Source organism: Cetorhinus maximus, unplaced genomic scaffold (genome assembly GCF_964194155.1).
Source record: "Cetorhinus maximus unplaced genomic scaffold, sCetMax3.hap1.1 HAP1_SCAFFOLD_3784, whole genome shotgun sequence".
Taxonomy (NCBI): domain Eukaryota; kingdom Metazoa; phylum Chordata; class Chondrichthyes; order Lamniformes; family Cetorhinidae; genus Cetorhinus; species Cetorhinus maximus.
In genome coordinates, this window is record NW_027599690.1 from 7,225 (window position 1) to 23,051 (window position 15,827).

The 15,827-nt window shown below is 41.9% G+C and overlaps 1 long non-coding RNA gene across 1 annotated transcript; it reads right to left on the reverse strand.

The window, feature by feature from the left end:
- Positions 1-421: 421 nt before the first annotated feature.
- Positions 422-6,118, reverse strand: LOC144678204 (uncharacterized). Its single transcript, XR_013575987.1, has 4 exons — positions 6,039-6,118; positions 4,606-4,662; positions 898-950; positions 422-765 (listed from the first exon to the last, which is right to left on the reverse strand). It is a non-coding gene; the product is annotated as an uncharacterized LOC144678204 (long non-coding RNA).
- Between the last annotated feature and the right edge of the window lie 9,709 nt (positions 6,119-15,827).

Sequence of the window (15,827 nt, forward strand, 5' to 3'; positions counted from 1 at the left end):
ATTCTGTTCACTTCAGCATGGTATGAGGAAATAGCACAGTGACTTAGAATCCATTACATATGATTGACAGTATTAATGCGCGTACTGTCATCATTTCCACCTAAGAATATGGGCCTGAAACCAACAGACAATATTTAAGTATCTGTATTCATCGGGTTATTTGTTTCTTCTGAGAAAAGATTGTCGTATTCCCAAATCTATTTGCATAACAAAAGCATTCATGAGGTTGATTTGTGAAACTCACAGTAGTAACCAAAGATCGCTGAGTGAATTGATTAAATATTGCTTGCTGTTAAAAAGATGAATGTTCCACAGTGACCCAATCAGATAAAGAGAAACTCAAGGTTTAGTGACACATTGCATAGTTGAATCCTCATTGTTGGTTATTACAATTGAGATATTAATTGAGTGGGCAGAGCACCATGGAACATTCAATTTATTTTTCATAATGAAACCTTTTTTACACAGTATCTGCAGAAGCTGTGAAATGATTGTTGAAACCATATCAAGAGAACAATTTCTATTGCCAGTTGCTTTCATGTTTCAAAAGTATGAGGCAAAGATTATTTTAAATCAGAGTAGGTGCATAGGAAGAAAGCTCCAGTTTTTTCTGTGGTTAAAAATATTAATTCACAGAAACATGTTATGTTTTATATATCTGACTCCAAGCTATTCCTGTCTCTCCTGTGAAGATTATTTATATTGTGCTTGCGCTAGTTGTGCATAGATGACAGGTGAAACATCTTCCTCTGAAGGAGCCAGTTCCTGCAAGACAGAAATTAATCACTTCTAATAATGTGATCGATTATTGCATCTCTTCTCATCAATAATTTTACAAATGTTGTAGATATTGATATTTTAGGGTGCAATTTCATGACTAGGAATCAATGTACTTACAGTATCTGAAGATTGTGTGTTCCGCTGTGTACTCCCTTCTCCCTGTCTGCTCCCTGTGATATTCAAAATCATCACAATTAACAAATAATATTGACAGATCAGGCGGAAAAAAAATAACAATTGGCATAGAAACATCCTCGATTTACGGCATTCACTCATACAGCCAACAGCTAGGTTTGATCTGTATGACTCACATCCATACTAAGCATGGCGTTTCCACAATGTGCTACAGGGAACATCACAACGCTCCATCCATCATTGCTGGGGGATTGCATGACCCATTGCTGGCTCATTCAGGTGCTGTTGGAACTGGGTGCCCTTTGGATGGGTTATTGGAAGAAAATGAAGCCGGATGTAGTGGAAAATGCTCCATCAGTCTTATTCCCACTGAAGCAATATGGGCACGATAAAAGGAATGGAAGTCAAGTGTCAAAGATCACCACCCCTTTCCTGATCATTAATGCCCAGGCAACAGGTGTTAGCTACATATCCATAGGAAAATCAGCTTTAGTTAGGTCAATTTGGGAGAAGTTTTCAGTGTCTTTCACATCTTCAGGACATGTGAAAGCCTCTTGCATACTGTTAGAGTTTAAACACCGTGCTCGGCAACACACCAACAATGAGCACCCTCTCAGCATAGACTGCAAGAAGCAAGGCTCAAACCTGTGACCTTGCTTCTCAGACACAAGTGTGCTGACCCTGAGACAAGCTGGTACTCAGAGGGCTGAAACAAGTTTCCTTCTATATCCACATGTTCAATGTTTGACATGATATTATTCAGGGGTGTCAAATATTTTCCTTTGACTCTGGTTCCACATTTTTAACAACTTCAATGGTTTGTTCAAAAATGGTTACAATAAAATGGCTGTCTATTAAAAAGCTTCTTTCTGGAAATATTTCCAATTGCAAAGGCATTACCAATGCTATGAATAAAATTAGCCACAATGCTAATAGTTAGCATGCTTTATTGTCAGTGAAGGAAGTAATATGGTCCCTATGTTCAATGTATTTGTTCTCAGGTAGTTGCTAACCCTGGTCAGAGCCACACTTATTGCTCATCCCCACCTACCTTAAGAATTCTATATTGAAGCAAGTATATACTTCAGAGAGGGCTAAAGGTTAACCATGTGGTTTAGGTTAGCATCCCATTGAAGCCACAAAGTAGGTGCCTTTCTCTGAGGGACATTACCACAAGTTCTCTGGTGCTGGCCTACAAATATTGGGATTGATTAGATTCAATTTCTCAACATAACATGATCGGATTGGAACTTATGACTTTCAGGCTGGTAGTCCAGCACCTTAGTCACCACAATACTCTACTTAGCTGTTGAGGCACTTGAATGTTTTTTTTAAATTTATTCTTTCACACCAATATGGGCATCGCTGGATTGGCCAGCATTTTTGCCTATCCATAATTACCTTTGAGGAGAAGGTGGTGAACAGCCTTCTTCAACCACTGCAAGAGGTTGTGGGTTTGGAAACTGCTGTCAAAGGAACCTTGGTGAGTTGCTTCAGTGCATCTTGTAAATGGTACACAGTGCTGCTAATGTGTGTCAGTCGTGGAGGGAGTGAATGTTTACTGAGGTGGATGGAGTCCCAATCAAGTGGGCTGCTTTGTCCTGGATGGCATCAAGATTCTTGAGTGTTGTTGGAGCTGCACTCATCCAGGCAAATGGAGAGTACTCCATCACACTTCTGACAAGTGCCTTGTTGATTGTGGGCAGGTTTTGGGGAACCAGGAAGTGAGTTACTGAAGGTTTCTCAAAATTCCCACATTTTTCATATCATCAACAAGAATATGACTTTTGGACTTTTACCTGAAACCAGACAACGAGAGGAAACAGAATACGCATCCTTCCCTTTAAAAAAATCAACCCAGAGAAAGAAACAAAACTAAAGCCCATCAAAATCTTGCATAAATAATCGCTACCAACTAATAAGGCAAGAAGGCAACAATCAATGCAATTATGCAAACCTATCAATACTCCACACATACAATGACTTTCAGTTTAAGACTAGTTACGGGGGCAGGAAGACAATGATAAATGTCATGCGAGCCCATTAAAAACAACAAGACAACAATCACCTGGGGAAGCCTACCAAAATCAGACAAAGAACTAACCTTGATTCAGTTTTAGATAAGAAATTCAAAAAAACATACAACTGGGCCAGGAGTGGGGAGGGGAATGCGGACACAGAAGGGAGAGCAGTTTTGAAAGCTGACACAAGAGGGTAAGCAGAGTTTATGCAGGGAGCTGAGCCAAGCGGAGGAAGGAGATCTGGATGTTTGCAGGCCTGCAGGCAACATCCCTGCAAGGGGCACAGGATGGCAGGCTCAACCGAAGACAAGGCCACAACCGCAGCCCTCCACGAAGATCGACCGCCCACAACTACGCCCTCCACCCAACTGAAGAACCCTCGCAGATTCCACAGACCAGGACCACATGGGGACGGCAGGCCCCAGAGGACACAAAGAGTGTACCCCAAAACTGCAACTGGCTTACCTGGCTGGATTTCGAACTGTCAAGGAACCCTGGTTGGTGAGCATGATCCCTGACCTCTCCTAGTTCAATTTAGTTAGGTTTTGGGGGTGGGACAAGGGTAAGGGGATTAGTAGTGTGATTTTCCCTCGTTATGCCGTGTGTTAACCATTCTTAACTAAGTGTACTTTGTAGGTCTGTATAATTTCAGTGTAATCCTAATGTTAGAAATTCATTTGTGACTTCAATAAACACAGTTTTTTTCTTGCACTAAAACCAGCTGTCTGCTGCACTTTGTCACAACCCCCAAATAAGTCCAAGGTCTAGAACCCAGGGAGTGGGAGCGATTCGGACTGCTCAGAAGTCAGAGGTGAAGCTGACACACACCACCACCCCCTACAGTTACCCACCACAGAATTCCCACCCACTGGCCTGTTCTTGTAAGCATAGTATTCATATTACAGGTCCAGCTCAGTTTCTGGATGTTGATGTTGATAGTGGGGGATTTAGCAATGGTAAGGCCATTGATTGTCAAGGGAAGATGGTTGGATTCTGTCTTGCTGGGGATGGTTATTACCTGGTACTTGTGTGGTGCAAATGTTACTTGTACCTTCTCAGCCCAAGCCCGAATGTTGTCCAGGTCTTGCTGCATTGGGCTACTTTTGAAGTGTGCTCCATGCTGTAATGCAGGAAAAACTGCAGCCAATTTGTGTGCAACAGACTTCCACAAACAGCAATGAGATAATAACCAGATCATCTATTTCTAATTGATGTTAGTTGAGTGAAAAACATTTCCCAAGATAATCAGGAAATCACCCCTTTATTCAATAAATTGTGCCATGGCTTTTTTTTAGTGTCCACCAGGGAGAGCATACAGGGCCTCGGTTTAAAATCTCTTCTGAAAGATGGCACGTCCAATAATACAGCACTGCCTCAGTACTGCATTGATGTGTCAGCCTAGATTTTGTGCTCAAGTCTCTAGAGTGGTATTTCAACCCACAACCCTCTGACTCAGAGAAAAGAGCGCTCCCCACTGAACCACAGCTACTCAACACTTTGAAGTGGTCGAGTATGAGGAGCTTTACCCTCGGACTGCTTGATGTTGACATCAGGTGCCTCAAGGTAATTCAGGCTAAATAAGGTTTATTACCCAGCAGTAACATTCCTCACCTTGAAGAACACAAAAATGAAAACATGAGAAAAAAATTGCAACGTTAAGTTTCACTACCTGTTGCTTTTTTCTGAAAATCAATAGATCCATAATGAATATCTTCTCTCTCTGTATCTGCACAGAATAGGACAGAAATATAGAATTTGCATCTTTATATGTGGTGCCTGAACACATCCCAAAACAAGTTGTGAATTTCTTTTAAAGTGAACTTAGAATGATAACATTTTATATTGAGTTTGAAAATGATTTAGTTAAGTCCACAACTAGGGTCTTAAATCTGAAAAAAGCAAAATAATACATAGATATGATTAGCATGTTGGCTAAGGTAGATTAGGAAAGTCCATCAAACTATATGATGGCAAACAATCAATTTAAATAATTAATAAATAATTTTCAAACATGCACTACTTTAACACACAAAACAGCACAGAAAAGAGTGGTATAATTTTGGTTAACAAAAGACGTTAAAGTTTGTATTAGATCAAAGGAAGAGGCTTATAACTTGAGAAAATTCGATGGTTGGCAGGAAGGCAGCAGGCATCTTGAAATAAGAAGGTTGAGGTGCAGCTGGTGTGGCTTGGGGGTTTGGGCTGGTGTCGGGCATGGGAGGATGTAGATTTCTTTAAAATTGTAATCGGTTTTGACAGAGTAGATACATGTTGAGGGGAGTGGGTGGGTAGATGGGTGGGGGATGAGTTTTAACGGGAAAGGAGAGGCGGGTGTGAGTTAAATCCTAAGTTGGGATCCTGACAACATCCAGCACATTTCTAGGCTTCACACAGTGGGTTTTGCCTCTCTATCCCATTATGTTCCAAGTAATTTGTAGCCTAATTTTTCCCACCAAAATATAAAACCTCTTATTATCTAAGTTGAATCTTATTTGTCAATTATATGCCCATTCTTTAAGTTTATTAATGTCTTCTTGTAATTTACTGCAGTCCTCCTCTGTATTGAATATCACTCCCTCCCCTGACTAATTTGGTATAGTCCACAAATTTAGAAATTGTTTGTGTTTGTAAAGTCTAACTCATTAATATAAATTATGAACAGCAATGGTCCAAGCACTGAACCAGCTTTCCACCCTCCTTGGAGCTGTCGAGTAGGTAATTAAAATATCCCAGTCGGTCATTAACTGCTGCTTTAACCAACCATGTCGACGTGTTCTGGTAGGGCCGAATGGTCTCTTTCTGTGCTTTATATTAGATTTAATTTCAAACAGCCATTCCTATTGTAAACCTGTGATATATACAATGACCAGGGTGGCTGAATAAATATGTTTCTGTATTGTGCTTGAGCCCTGCCAGTATTGAGCAGACCAGTATTATATTATTAAAGAGTCTTAAAATCTCTCAGTATTTACCATTGCCGATCTGAAGTGCTTCCCACTCAAAGTATTAAACTAGAAGCAAAATTTAACAAAATTAAATTTGTCAGTCTCTATTTTAACAATACCTACACAGATGGAGCCATCGTATGATTCAGTTACTCACTGTCTTTTTCTGCCTTTCTACTGACAACTGCATATTCATCGAATCTACTCGTCTCAGGCACCGCAGTCTCGTTATCACCTGGGAAATAAGATTTTTCTGATTAGAACGTGAGAAAGACTTGATTTTTAAAGAAGTTGTATCAGGCAATTCTACAATACTGCTACATGGCTAATGTGACATACTGAAATCATTTGGAAAATGGAATCAGACCCCCAGGAAACAAACCAATATTGTCTAAAAAGGATTGTCATGCTGTACTATATCACTGGTGCTAGTTGTCACAAGTGGTTTTAGAAAAACTAGAGTAAGTGTGACAAGTGTTGGAGACATTTAATGGTTGTCGGGTGATATCTCAGGAAATGTACAGTCACACATCGAGGGGAAGGGTTAAGGACTCAAAATACAGCTATTGTTTCGGAAGAGCTATTAATTGGAATATTTGAGCAGTCTATATAACACAGTACCCTACAAACTAAGGTTTACAAAGTACCTGGATTACAAGAGTCTGCAGTGAAAACCAAACAGTAAAATTGGGAACTGATTAGGATGGTTAAAATTAATTGCATTTGCATTCAACCTGATATTTGGGTGTGACAGAATAAAAGTGCAAATTGCTGTGTTTTTGAAGTATAATTGAAAAATATAAATGGGGATACATAACTGTAATGAACAAACGGAACGCAGCACTTGTAAAATTCTTATTTGAACGGTTTAAATGTTACCTAGCATTTGCTGAATATCATTAAGATTTGCCAAAAGCTGAGATGCATCTTCTGTATTTTCCCCTGGTTGCAGAGCTTTTGGTCTTTGACTTTCCAAACATGTTCATATAGAGGTCACCTATTAACCCACAGTCAGCTTTCCTTATAAATGTCATACATTCTTATCAATACACTCTGTTTCAAAATGGACCACGGGACCAGATATTACAAACATTGTGACAAAATATCATAGACGTCTCTGCAAATACCAGATCCAGACCTGATGATACTTGACTTGACACAAGCCCCACTCCGGGACATGAGCACATAATCCAGGCTAACATGTCGGTGCTATTCTGAGCAGGTACCGCAATTTCACAGGTGGATAAGATATTAAACTATGACACAGCCTATTCACTTGGATGTCTCACTGGTTTCTTAGAGTGTCCGAGACAAGGTTTCTCCATCAAACAACAGTAACGACAAACAGACTCGCTGATCATTCAGCACATTTACTGTTCTGGATCTTCATTCAGTCAATGAACTCTCTGTTTGCCTTGGTAACAAGAGTAACTACACTTCAAAAGTAATTGATTGGTTGTAAAGTATTATAAGACATCTTGAGGACATAATACTGTCATCATGAACCATAACCCAGAATCTCAGACTAATAATCCATAAAATTCAAGTTGAAATCCCACCATGGCACTTTCAGTATTTGAATACAGTTCACGAATTTAATCTGGATATAAGGAGTTGTCATCAATAAAAATGACTATGAAGCTTCTGGATAAAAAATCCAAATAGTCCATCCAGTTCACCTTCTACCACCCTGGATGTAGTGTGATACTGCTGTAATGGAGTTATAGGCTATGAGAATGGTAGCATAGTGGCGACATTGTGGGGTGAGTAATCTAGAAGTGTAGGCTAATGGTCTGGAAACTTGCATCCAAATCTGGCCATGGCAGCAAAAGGAATTTAAATTTAATTAACAAATTTGCAGTAAAAAGCTAGTTTCTGTCAACTTGATCATGGAATTACCGATTGTTGTAAAACTCCGAAATGTTCATGAATGTCTTTCAGGAGAGGAAATTTTCTGTCCTTATTCAGTCCTGGTCTTCGTCTCCAGGCACACAGCAATGTGGGTGACTCTCGACTGTCCCGTGGCTGAGCAAAACAGTCATTTGTATCAAACAGTTGCAGGAAAATCAAATAAAGATCAAACCAGTCAGGCCACCCAGCATTGATCTGGGCACCAGAAACGAAAAGCACATCTTGTCCAATTGTCCCTGCGAACTTCACCTCACTAGCATCTGGGATCTCTACCAAGGACCAGTCAAGTAATAGCCTGACATAGTCATACTCACTCAATCATATCTTCCAGCCAATGATCCAGATTTTCCCACCAGCAAAAGGACAGCCCCACCAGAGGTGGTGGCACTTTGGCATTCAGTCAGGAGGTTGTGGCCCTTGATGCCTCAACTTTGACATCAGACTCATGAAGTTTCATGGTATCAGGTTAAACATGGACAAGGAAATCTCATACTGATTTCCACATTCGTTCAACTGATGAATCAGTATACCTCCCAACTGAATGCCACTTGTAGGAATCACTACGGGTGGCAGGAGCATGGAATGTACTCTGGATGGGCACTTCAATGTCTGTCACCAAAAGTGGTTTGGAAGGTCCATGGCTGATCGAACTGGCTGACTCCTGAAGGAAATATCTGCCAGACTCGGTCTGTGACATGGAGTGAGAGACTCAACAGGACATAAAAACCTGTTGCAGATTCATCTGTCCATGACCATGTTGGCAGGAGTGACCAGCACACAGTCCTTGTGAAGTTGAAATCCCATCTTCACGTTGAAAGGCAAATGAGCTTAGGCGTGGATTGGCACGTGGGATTACGGCATTATTGCTGTTAGTGAGACTTGGTTTCAGGAGGGGCAGGACTGGCAGCTCAATGTTCTGGGGTTCCGTCCTTTCAGACGTGATAGAGGATCCAAAACTTGATCTCCTATTAGGGAACCAGACAGGTCAGGTGACAGAAGTATGTGTAGGCGAACATTTTGGGTCCAGTGACCACAATGTCATTAGTTTTAAGCTAATTATGGATAAGGATAGGTCTGGACCTTGAGTTGAGATTCTAAATTGGAGAAAGGCCAATTTTGTGGAAATGAGACAGGATCTAGGAAGAGTGGATTGGCATAAGTTGTTTTCTGGCAAGGATACGTTCAGTAAGTAGAAGGCATTCAAAGGCGAAATTTTGAGAGTGCAGAGTTTGCATGTTTCTGTCAGGATTAAAGGCAAAGTTAACAGGCATAGGGAACCTTGGTTTTCAAGGGATATTGCCGATCTGGTTAAGAAGAAGAGAGATGTGTATAGCAGGTATAGGCAACAAGAAGCAAATGAGGTACTTGTAGAGTATAGAAAATGTAAGAAAATACTAAGAAAGAAAATCAGGAAGGCAAAAAGAAGACATGAGGTTGCTTTGGCAGATAATGTGAAGGCAAACCCGAAGGGTTTCTACAAGTATATTAAGAGTAAAAGAATAGTAAGGGACACAATTGGTCCCCTTGAAGATCAGAGTGGTCGTCTATGTGTGGAGGCTCACGAGATGGGGGAGATCTTAAACAGTTTTTTTGCATCAGTATTTACTCAGGAAACTGGCATAGTGTATAAGGAAGGAAGGGAAACAAGCAGTAGTTTCATGGAACATATAGAGATTAAAGAGGAGGAGGTGCTTGCTGCCTTACAGCGAATAAAGGTTGGTAAATCCCCCGGGCCTGACATGATATTCCCTCAGACGTTGAGGGAGACTAGTGTAGAAATTGCAGGGGCCCTGGCAGAAATATTTAAAATGTCCTTAGCCACGGGTGAGGTGCCGGAGGATTGGAGGGTAGCTCATGTTGTTCCGTTGTTTAAAAAAGGCTCCAAAAGTAAACCAGGTAATTACAGGCCAGTGAGCCTGACGTCAGTAGTAGGTAAATTATTGGAAGGTGTTCTGAGAGATCGGATATATAATTATTTGGACAGCCAAGGGCTGATTAAGGATAATCAGCATGGCTTTGTGCGTGGTAGGTCGTGTTTAACGAACCTTGTAGAGTTTTTCGAGGAGGTTACCAAGAAAGTAGATGAAGGAAAGGCTGTGGATGTTGTCTACATGGACTTTAGTCAGGCCTTTGACAAGGTCCCACATGGGAGGTTAGTTCAGAAGGTTCAGACACTTGGTATCCATGGAGAGGTTGTAAACTGGATTCGAAATTGGCTGTGTGGGAAAAGACAGAGTGGTAGTGGATGTTTGCTTCTCAGACTGGAGGTGTGCCTCAGGGAACTGTACTGGGACCATTGTTGTTTGTTGTCTATATCAATGATTTGGATGATAATGTGGTGAATTGGATCAGCAAGTTTGCTGATGACACTAAGATTGGAGGCATTGTGGACAGCGAGGAAGGCTTTCAAAGCTTGCAGAGAGATCTGGACCAACTGGAAAAATGGGCCAGAAAATGGCAGATGGAATTTAATGCGGAGAAGTGTGAGGTTTTACATTTTGGAAGGTCAAACCAAAGTAGGACATACACAGTAAATGGTAGGGCACTGAGGAGTGCGGAGGAACAAAGGGATCTGGGAGTTCAGATACACAATTCCCTGAAAGTGGCGTCACAGGTAGACAAGGTTGTAAAGAAAGCTTTTGGCATACTGGCCTTCATAAATCAAAGTATAGAGTATAGGAGTTGGGATGTTATGGTGAGGTTGTATAAGACATTGGTGAGGCCAACTTTGGAGTATTGTGTGCAGTTCTGGTCACCTAACTACAGGAAGGATATCAGTAAGATTGAGAGAGTGCAGAGAAGATTTACTAGGATGTTGCTGGGTCTTAAGGAGTTGAGTTACAGGGAAAGATTAAACAGGTTAGGACTTTATTCCTTGGAGCGTAGAAGAATGAGGGGAGATTTGATAGAAGTTTACAAAATTGTGAGTGGTATAGACAGAGTAAATGCGAGAAGGCTCTTTCCACTTAAATTAGGAGAAATAAACACGAGAGGACATGGCTTTAGAGTGAAAGGGGAAAGGTTTAGGGGGAACATTAGGGGGAACTTCTTCACTCAGAGAGTGGTGAGAGTGTGGAAGGTAAATGCGGGCTCATTCATAAGTTTTAACAATAAATTAGATGGATACATGGATGGGAGAGGTCTGGAGGGTTATGGACTAGGTGCAGGTCAATGGGACCAGTGGAATAATATTTCGGCACAGACTAGAAGGGCCGAATTGCCTGTTTTCTGTACTGTAGTGTTCTATGATACTATTGAAAATGCCCTCTATTGTGCTACGATGAATGTGATATATTCAGAGTAGATGTAGCAGCTGGAACTGGGCATCTGTGTGTCACTGTAGGCCATCAGCAACAGGACAATTATATCCAATCACACTCTACAGGGAGATGGTAGCGTAGTGGTATTGTTACAGGACTAGTAATCCAGAGACCCAGGGCAATGCTCTGGTGAACCCAGATACAAATCCCACCACAGCAGATGGTGGAATTTAATAAATACCTGGAGTTAAAAGTCTAATGATGACCATGAAACCCTTGTAACTTCTCATAAAAACCCATCTGGTTCACTGAAAGAAATCTGCTATCCTCACCTGGTCTGGCTGACATGTGATTCCAGAACTACAGAAATGTGGTTGGCTCTTAAAAATACCTTCTGAATAAGGGCAATTAGGAAAGCTATAAATGCTGGCCTAGCCAGCGAGGCCCACGTCCCAAGAACAAATTAAAAAAAATTCTGTAGCCTTGTGTCCCGGCAGCCTCTCCCATTACCATCAAACCAGGGGGCCAACCATGGCTCAAGGATGAGTGCAGGAGAACATGCCAGGACCAGCACCAGGCATTCCGAAGGATGTGTTGCCAACCCAGTGAAGCTACAACACTACTGATCAAGTTGGCTGCGTGCATTTCAAAGAGCGGAAACAGCATGCAGTATACTGAGATAAGCTCTATCATAAGCAATGGATCAGATCAAATCTCCCCAGTCCTGCCACATGAATGGTGATTGACAATCAGACAATTAACTGAAGGAGGAGGCTCAACAAACATCCTCATCCTCATGTTGGGGAAGACAAGCACATCAGTGCACAATACAAAGCTGAAGAATTTGCCACCATCTTCAACCAGAAGTGCCAATTGGATGATCCATCTCAGCCTCCTCTTGATGTCCTCAACAGGAGGAGGGTAATTCAATTCACTCCAAGTGTTATCAAGCAATAACCGAATACAACAAAGATTTTGGATCTTGACATAATTTCGCTGTAGTACTGAAGACTTGTTCTCCAGGCCTAGTCACACTCCAAGCCAAGCTTTTGCAGTACAGCTACAATACCCTGCATCTAATCAACAATGTGGAAAATTGCCCAGGTAAGTCCTGGCCACAAAAAAGCATTACAAACCTAATCCAGAAAATTACCACTCCATCAGTTTACAATCAATCATCTAAAAAGCGATGGAAGGTTTTATTGACAGTGCTATCAGAAACTGAGCTACCGGCCTCAGTACAGGAGCTTAGTTGGAGCATCTATATAAAATACTGTGGCAACTAGAACAGGTCAGAGGCTGGGAATTCTGTGGAGAGTAACTCATCTCCTGACTCTCCTAACCTGTCCACCATCTACAAGGCACAAGCCAGGAGTGTGATGGGATTCTCTCTACTTGCCTGGATGATTTCAGCTCCGACAACATTCAAGAAGCTCAACACCATCCAGGACAAAGCAGCCCATCAGGTTGGTGCCCCATCTACCACCTAAATATATACTCCCTCTGCTATTGGTGCACCATGACAACAGAGTCTACCATGTACAAGTTGCACTGCAGCAAATGGCCAAAGTTTCTTTGGCAGTGCCGAACTAAACCTGGGACCTCTACCAAAGAAGACAGCAACAGGTGAATGGAAACACCACCACCAGCAAGTTCTCTTCCAAGGCACACACCATCCTGACTTGGAAATATGGCACCATTTCTTCCCTATTGCTGGGTCAAAATCTTGCACCTCCCTTGCTAACAGCACTATTCATGTACTTGCACCAGATGGACTGCAAACTTTGAAGATGGCAGCTCAGCACCACCTTCTCAAGTGCCATAAAGCAATAAATGCTGGCCTTGCCAGTGTTGCCCACATCCCATGAGTGAATAAGAACAGAGACACAAACACATCTGTTTATGTAATCCCACATCAGCAACAATTTACATCACTTTAGTGCCTTGAATGTTAATGAAGTACCCCAAGATGCTTCACAGGAACATTATAAAATAAAGTATTACACCAAGCCTCAAAAGGAGATATTGGGCAGTTTTCATCGTAGGCAACAGGGATCTCACCCTCTAGCTGGTGAGCCGGTGAGAGACCCGCATTGCCTACTCTTGGCAAGGCCCGGTGAATTAAGTGCCAGCCAGGCACATAACTGTGCAGCGGTGGGCCATCCCCTGGATCAAGGACCTGGAGTGGAAATCCCGCCTGTCAGTTAATTAGAGACTAGAGGCTTTGCATTGCTCTGCAGTGACACTGTGGGAGGGGTGGCTGCTGCTGGTAATGTCCCCACCCGAAACTCAGGATTGCACAGGGACCCAGGTACAGAGGGTGTGGGGGGGTTGTGGGGTGGGGGTTTGCGGTGGAGGATGTTCAGCAGCAAGGGCAGGGCTTGGCTTTCAGTGAGTTCCCAACTTCCGGATACCGCAGGTTCCTCGAGCAGGCACTCAGTACCCAATAACGTGAGACCTCCAAGCAACCCCTAAAGGATTTGGTTTTTGAGCTTCCCCCACTACCGCTGGGTGAATACCATTAATTGCCCACTTAAGGACCTCAATTTCCAACAGGGCAGGAAGGCCATCCTCGAGCTTTCGTACCGCAAAATCTTTGGGGGGCAGAGGCAGGAAGGTGGTGGGGTCCACTTCCTGCCCTATTAAATGCACCCCACTGCCATCAAACCTACCTCAGGGGAAAGCATTAAGTTCTGTCCAATCAGTCAGATGACCAAATACTTGGTCAAAGAGGTCGGTCTTAAGAAGTGTTTTAAAAGAGGAAAGGGACGTAGAGAGACAGGGAGATGTAGGGAGGGAATTCCAGAGCTCAGAACAACTGAGGCACAGCAACCAATGGTGAAGCAATTAGAATTGGGAATGCACAAGAGGCCAGAATTGGAGGAGCACAGAGACCTCAGAGGGTTTGTGTAAGGGGGAGATTATAGAGAGAGGGAGGGTCAAGGCCATGGTGATTTGAAAACAAGGGTGAGAATTGTTTAAAATCAACACGTTGTTTGACCAGGAGCCGATGTAGGTCAGCAAGCAGAGGGATGATAGGAGGACGGGACTTGCTGCGAGTAATCAGAGTGGAATACATCTTATTATAAATGATAATTATAAGTACACATATAATTAATTATAACAAATTATAAACAAGGTGTAATTGTAATTCTTAATTTCTTGAAACATGTGCCACATTCACATTCACTTGAATATATGAAAGCTGAAATTGGTTGCAACAATTTTCCTATCTTACCTGCAGCTTTGCACTTTATCCTCAGCACCACTGCCAGGATAATGAGAAGGAGAAAAGCCAGGCTCACAAAAATAACAACACTGGTATGTTGAAAAGTATAAGAATCTGTGAGAAGAATAAGCACAGATTTTACATTTAGTTTATAGTTTAACTCAGAAGAAACTAATTAAGCTCCCCTCATGACCCAGTAGATAAACCTTCTGCCTGATTTGTATCCAACCATACAAACCAGTAGATCATAACTTGTATCAGGGATTAAACCTAACTGACCTCACTCAGGAATGTTGGAGTGTCACAACTGTCCTCAGTCCCCATCAGTTATAGAACAGAAAATATAAATCACACAGGGTTCTACTTCCTGGTTGCATTCCAACAATTGCTTCAAGTTTTGTGCAGATGACTGGTAAGCTCAGGATTTGATTCAGCTGTGAAACCTCATGCTGTACAATAGGTGAATATTGCTCCTTTACAAGGTTATACTTGAATAATGACTATTTGAACGAGAGCTGCAGTCAATGGGGTAGATTTTGACTTTGTGCAACAGATAGAAATGGATCAAAATAAAAATGGAGAGAGTTTAAGATGGGCTTGTGACTCACGGTCAACTGTTCACATTATCACAGTTTCAATATCCACCACAACATGTGAGGAAAAGAGGAAAGAGGCAAAAAACTAGGACAAAAGATTCGTACTATATCTTCCTGGCCACAATATTGAGCAAGAATCAATGATCCTTGGTAATGCTTCCTCAGTAATTGCTCTGCAATACATATTAGAGCAGGAAGATGCTGATATGTATTTATGACCATGATGCACCTCTAACCAAATATACAATCTAGGTTAATTTTTCAGAGGGAGCTGGGGCAAGTGTGGATGAACATTCCCCTGGGATAGTGATGAGATGCAGCAGCAACAAATCACCCCATGCACCACCATCACCTGGTGGCAGATTGGAGGCGACCTTCAGTAGAGACCTGGAAATAGCCAACTGTCCACATTGTGTCAGGTGGGAAATGGTGTAAAAGACGGGATAGCAAAAGAAAAAGGAAGATTGTGGTATGTGCAAAACTATAAAAGTAACCCTCTTGTCCAAGATTACTTGTTTAAATAAACATGGTCATACAATGAATGTTTTGTTAATTTTTATTCCTGACTTTGATCACAAGTCAAGAACTTAAAGAAATTATCAAAGACATTGTAATGAGAGTGGCCTCCTATTATTATTATTATAATAAAAGCAAAATATTGCAAATCCTGGAAGAATAGATGCACAAAGTATTTTCTAAATGGGGAGAGAATTCAGAAATCTGGAGTGCAAAGGGACTTGGGAGTCCTAGTCGAGGATTCTCTTACCGTTAACTTGCAGGTCGAGTCGGTAGTTAGTAAGGCAAATGCAACGTGGCATTTATTTCGAGAGGACATGAATATCAAAGCAGGGATGTACTGCTAAGATTTTATAAGGCTCTGGTCAGACCACATTTGGAATATTGAGAGCAATTTTGGGCCCCATATCTCAGGAAGGACGTGCTGGCCCTGG